We start from the raw sequence: 7,138 nt of genomic DNA, 5'->3' as shown, positions 1-7,138 counted from the left end.
GCACTTTTGCATCGATTTTCCCCGGATAAAATAAAATATAAAGTTTTGCATCGATTTGAATACTTTATATGTTAAGTTTCATGTCTGTAGACCAAAATCTGACAAAGGAGTTTGGTAGGCAAATTCTTTTAAATATATATATATGTATACATAAATATATATAGAAAGATGTTTATGTTTACTATAATCTTTTTATGCAAATATTACGCAAGTATAAATCATGTAGAATATCTACATGAATAAAATTACACGTAATAGTTAACTAAAGATGATCATCCCATAAGAAAACCGAAAAATTAATAGGGAATTAATAAAAATGAATGTTGAAAAGAATATGTAAATTAGTTAGATCTTTTGCAGATGAATGCAATTCCACGATCCATATATAAGAAAGTTGATTTTTTTTTTAAATAAATAGAAAAAAGGGTTTTTAACATGAATATCAATACACAAAAAAAATTCTGCGAGTATAGATATTTAGAGATTTATAAAGAATCAGAATCTGTCATTGTATTAGAATTGAGAATTTAGTACAGAATCTATAATTGTATCAGAATAAGGAAAAATCTTGGAATGGTTCCATCACTAAGATATATATATATTGGTTTCTATTATATATATATATATATATATATATATATATATATATATATATATATATATATATATATAGAGAGAGAGAGAGAGAGAGAGAGAGAGAGAAATTTAATTATTGAAAATTAAATCAAATTAAAAAAAAAAAATTATAACCTGTAAAGAAGGTATATAGAATTTTTAATTATCCGACAAGGAGTACGAATAAGCTTGAAAGACCTTATTCCATGGAGTTTAGGAAAATGAAATTCTTCTCATCAAGGGAAAGAGATTTTCAAAATATACAATAAATTTTGTAGGTTTATGCTTTAAAAGAAACTACATATATGAATTGAATCATATTTGCATAAAAAGTTATTAAACAGTTAGTGAAAGTTTATCAATATTCGTAATGTTTATGAAAGCAGGAACAAGAGAAAAATGATAAAAATCCACTGAATAAATGTCAAATCCGGGAAGAAACAGGATAAATCCAAATAAGTCCATTGATAATCCATTGTTAATGGCGATTTAGTAGCGGTCTTAAGCTGCAATGTTTATATTAATTTATACTAATTCAGACAAATGTACTATTATTTAATTTATGAGGATACTATAGTATCTGGTCTTTTATCATGCGACTATTCTCCCAGGCATTACCTTCACCTTTAAGAGGCAGTAGTATAGGTACGTTCATAATATATTCTAGAAAAAAATGCTATTATGTATAATTTATTTTCTCCTGGCAATCGATTAAAAAACGTGCTGGACGAAACCATGTCAAGAGTTTAGGAGAAAAAAGAAAACAAATAGAAATACTATAAACCTACTATTAGAAATGAAATTGTCCAAAAAAATCTTGACTTTATTTCAATGAGACGTTTCATTTATTTTCTTTCTATACTGAGCGATACAATTTTCTTTTTTTAAACTTTTCAGTTTGTGTTTTCTTTACTTTTTAATGTAACCGATTAAGACATTATTCTATTAATACTAGCAAAAACTGTGCCCCAGTGTTGCCCTAGAAAAATATAAAATATTGATTTTATTCTAAAAAAATATATAGATTAGTAGTTTTTAATTAGAATGCAGAAAATAACCTCTTTCACTATACGTAATTCAGACGATTAATATAGGATTTAACCATGTTTATTTTTACATGAAGATAAAAAAACACTACTTAGTATAAAATGTTTTTGTAAATAAAAGCAATTTATCAAAGTTTTGACGACTGGCTAGGTTCCCTACTCTATAGTTGTAAATAGTAGTTACCTTATTCTTCAACCAGTATTTTAAAATACTTATTGTTTTCAAGCAAATAAAGCAGATTGGACTGGACTTCCTACCTTCTAATAAAACTACTTATCACTAATGTCTTTATGTGGCAACATTGATACTATTATCAAAATAACATTACAATAATATAAATAATATTAATACAATTCAGGAAGCGATCAAACAAGAAATAAAAGACAAAAGAAAAATAGGAAGAGAAATAGCTAAACGAATAGTTTATAAGAATGACAAGAGAAGCGAATCACACAAACACGGTTAAGAAATGGACGCATGAACAGAGAAACAGAATATCTACCGACAGTTGCACAGAACAACGCGATTAGAACTAGCCACATTAAAGCTAAAATAGATAAAACACAGCAAAACCGTACATGTAGATTCTGTAGACAAAGAGACGAAAGGATAAACCACATAAGTGAATGCATCAAACTAGTTTAAAAAGAATATAAGGGCAATACACTGGGGGCTCTATAACAGACTACGCTTTGAACATACAGACAAATAGTACAACACAAACTAGAAACAATAATGGAAAACGAAAACCACAGAAATTTTTAGGACACGGATGTACAAACAGATAAACTCATCCAAGGAAGGAGACTGGATGTGATAAATACTTAACAAGAAAAAAAGAAACTGCCAAATTGTAGATTTTGTCGTCTCAGCAGACCACAGGCGAAGTAAAAGACACAGAAAAACGAAACAAATATGCAAAACTTATCAGAGGACTGTAAGTAATATAAAACGAAGAAAATCCAAAATGATACTAATAATTGTAGGAGCACTAGGATCAGCCCCAAAAACATGATTAAAAGACTAGAAGAAATCGGAAAGACATATAAAAACTACAATAGAAGAAAAACAAAAAGATAGTGGAATCCAACATAGAGCCAACGAAACTGAAATAGAAACATTATAAATTAGATACCCCCCCCCCATAAAAATAATTGTAGGAGCACTAGGATCAGCCCCAAAAACATGATTAAAAGACTAGAAGAAATCGGAAAGACATATAAAAACTACAATAGAAGAAAAACAAAAAGATAGTGGAATCCAACATAGAGCCAACGAAACTGAAATAGAAACATTATAAATTAGATACCCCCCCCCATAAAAATAATTGTAGGAGCACTAGGATCAGCCCCAAAAACATGATTAAAAGACTAGAAGAAATCGGAAAGACATATAAAAACTACAATAGAAGAAAAACAAAAAGATAGTGGAATCCAACATAGAGCCAACGAAACTGAAATAGAAACATTATAAATTAGATACCCCCCCCCATAAAAATAATTGTAGGAGCACTAGGATCAGCCCCAAAAACATGATTAAAAGACTAGAAGAAATCGGAATCAAGTGAAAGACTAAAACTATACAACGACGAATAATGTCGAAACCATCTGAGATTTTAATAAAAACACTTGAATATGGACACTAACCCACATAAGCTTCAAACGCTAACCAGACATATAAAAACTACAATAGAAGAAAAACAAAAAGATAGTGGAATCCAACATAGAGCCAACGAAACTGAAATAGAAACATTATAAATTAGATAACCCCCCCCATAAAAAAATTGTACTATTTGTATAGAACGAAGCTTCACCAAATAGTCCGGAAGGATCAAATCTGTTGCCAAGGCCGCTGGAAAAATGGTGGGATCTTTCTATCGATCCAGTAGATATCTCACTACTGATGCTATTCTCTACCTATATAAGAGCCAGGTACGTTCAAGGATGGAATACTGTTGCCACATCTGGGCAGGAGCTGCTAGAAAGGACTTGTCCTGCCTTGATAGAGTTCAAAATAGACTTCGTAGCCTCGTAGGAGATGTCCTTTTCTCCTCCTTGCAACCTCTATCTCACAGAAGAGATGTTGCGAGTTTGTCTCTGATGTATCGTTATTTTCATGGAAAGTGTTCAACTGAGCTTCAATCTATGGTCCCCCCTCGCCAAACTTTCACAAGAAACACTCGTCTAGCTGTAAACACTATCAATAATTTCCCCCACTCTTTATCTGTGCCTAAACCTAAACGTAGATTCCATGAACAAAGCTTCTTTCTTAGAACTGCACGCCTGTGGAATTGTCTTCCGTTTTCCTGCTTTCCAACTGACTACAATATGGTTGTGTTCAAGTCTAAAGTAAATAAGTTCTTGATGAGCCGTTCCATATAAGTTATTAAATTTACCAAATTTTCATTACTAATGATTACTATATTGACCAATTTCTACTGTACACTCTTTAACCCTTATCCTTGAGTGGCCTCTTGGCCTTGATAATGTGGTGATGCCTTTGTAAAAAAAAAAAAAAAAAAAAAAAAAAAAGGATCATGGAGAATGGAAAGATTGTAGATAGAAAGTACTAACTAACCAAATCGCCACTGGATGAGTGTGAAGAGGATTAGGACCTTAGGGAGGCTTGTTGACACCCAAATTCCAGTGAAGGGCAATATTCATTAGCAACGAGAAGTCCACATTAAACAGCTATAGTGATAGCACAATTTCATTTGCAAAGATTATCGAATTAGATGGAATGTACTAGAAATCTGAGAAGATTTTTGTCGCGCAGATTTCAGGGAACACCACAGGTTGTTAGCAAAGTAATCTCTGATGTATGAAAAATACTAATTAGTAAAAATAATGAAGTTTATTTTACAAAAATATCTTGGCAGATATGTCACACTGTATGTATTTCCGAATAAATTCAAAATAGAATAAGTTATTCTAACCCAATCGATCACTGGTATGTCGAGTATATATATATGTGTGTATTTATAATTTTTTTTTATCCAAGAAGCGTGAAATGAATAAAAGCTGATATTTGAAAATCTTTCCACGTTGATTCAAATCTATTGTTGAAGCTTTTAATTGATTTATATTTTTAACACATCTGAGTAATTCTCAGTTCAGAGATTCACTAACAAAAAAAAAAAAAGATTAAAAGTGACAGCCATTGACAACACTTCCACAGCTTTTCAGTTCTAGTCACGTAGGTTTTAGGATAAAAATCAAATATTAAGATTTTGCTTTTGCTTTCCATGTAAATTAAATATTTTTTTTATATAGCAATATGAACAGATCCATTCACTCCATAATACATACTTTTATCTTACAATCTTTTTTATTTTACTGGCAAGATTTTATTTAGAATCAGATTCCAAATATTGGAATTTTTATTTCCAATATTCAAGCACTCTTTTTTCCAATTGCACAATACTTAACAAAAGATTACGGCGGCTCTATTTTAGTTTTGTTTATATTTATAACATTAACTAATGATAGGACCACTCCAAACCTTTTCTCAGTTCCGATGCAATTACTGATTTCGATTCTTTATAAATCTCTTAATATTTAACTATAAAGTTGTTATTTTCCCCAATTACCTTTAAAAATACACGTGAAATGTGCATATATTTTCTCAAATGCAAAAAAGCACTTGTGGGGAATAATCTATAGATTTTAGTGTTACTGGTTGTTTAAAATCAATAAATATGTATTATTTTAATATTACTACCAGAAGTGGAAAATTTTGCTTTAAACAAAAGCAAATAAAAAAGACAATTAAAAAAATCGTTTTTGGCATAAAAGATTAGGCACACATTTTTCTGATTCTGATACTGATTCTGATACCCCCCCCCGCCAAAGTTCTGATTTTTTTCCATTCTCGATTCTGATTCTTATTAATCGTCCTAACATGAATATTAACCTTTTGGGGATATTTAAGACTGAGGCACTATAGAATTGCAAACAATTCATTATATTTGACCAATTGGATGCATTCCCTTAGTTGAGAAGTAGGTAAATAATAGGTTTATACCTTTTGCAACATTATTAATGTCTAATTGAAAAAAGAATGAAATAGCTAGATTGGAATTTGAACTTGATATGCATTACACCAATCAACCCACCCTATTGTTGGAATATATTGCATCATATACTTTTGCATAATGCCGTCGATTTGTTGTCTAATTTCTTTTCTATTTTTCCCAAGCATTTTTCTATAGACTACTGGGAAGATTCTTCAAGGATGTCTTTCAGTTCAGCAATCTTTTCATTGCCTCCAAAAGAACTACATATAATGCTTCTTTTGAATATTAGGGAAAAAGGTCACATAGCACAAGGTCAGGTAAATAAGAGTGGCGAGTTATTTTAGTCATGTTCTTCTAAGCAATGAAATATGAAGTCGAAATCAGGTGTATTGTTATGATGAAGTGTCTACGATGTTTCTTAGCAAAGCGAGATCTCGTTCTTACTGATAGTCTGGCACTGTGGCAAGAATTTGTTGTGTTGGCGGCTCTTGAGATCGAAGAACGTATTATTTGGATCATTCAGACTATCGTTCTCATCTTGTGTTATTTTCATATCGTTTCGGACAATGTAAACTCCGACCTTCTTCAAGTGTATCTTGAACTCAGGGAATTTCCTAATCAAACTTAGGAAATCTTTCTGTCAAACTCGGGAAATTTTTCTGTCGAACTCAGGGAATCTTTGTGTTGAACTTGAGGGATCTTTCTGTCGAACCAGAGAATCTGCACCAAATTTGAATGGAACCCTTATTTAATTCATGGGGCGGTAACATGCCCGTGTTCCATCAATCATGACTGGGTAGAAGTTCTAAGCTCTTGCAGACATATTTTGAGTTTCACCCGCACTAAGGATTGAACATTCAATCTCCAGGAGCATGTAACGTACAACTGAATTTTACCAAGTACTTTATCCACTGTGCTACGTGACAACAGGATTTTGACTATTATGTTTGCTTTTATTTTTATTTTTTTCTCTGATGTTGAAACTTCCACTGACGTCTGTGATGCTCGATGTCTTAATGATACCACTCAAATATTTATTATTCTTCACATATAATGACTTGATGAAACAAATCTGGTTCAGTTATATGCATGCGGTACTCCTTCTGATCATCATTTAAAAATCTTGGCGCCATGCCTAGCAGACATTTTACATTTGTAAATTTTTTTTAATAATCGTCTTTCAGACAGTTTTTTTTTATGTTTAACTTGCTTGCAATTATTCAAACAACAGATGATGGCTACCAGCCTTACCTGCGTCTGGTGCCATTTAAAACCTTTATGTAAGCAAATGTTATCTCTACACAATTATTAGAACATTTCAAGTGTTTGATATAATTTCCCCACAGAGTCAACAAATAATAATTTTCATAATTTGTTACCCAGCTGTTATATGATGATAGTATTATATACTACAAACATTACACTCTATTTATCACTTTTACACATTACATACGACACAAC

The sequence above is a fragment of the Euprymna scolopes genome, chromosome 13 (assembly GCF_053919585.1).
Source record: "Euprymna scolopes isolate OS-2025 chromosome 13, ASM5391958v1, whole genome shotgun sequence".
Classification (NCBI taxonomy): Eukaryota; Metazoa; Mollusca; class Cephalopoda; order Sepiida; family Sepiolidae; genus Euprymna; species Euprymna scolopes.
The sequence above is the reverse complement of the archived record's forward strand: the minus strand, read 5'-3'. Positions refer to the sequence as shown.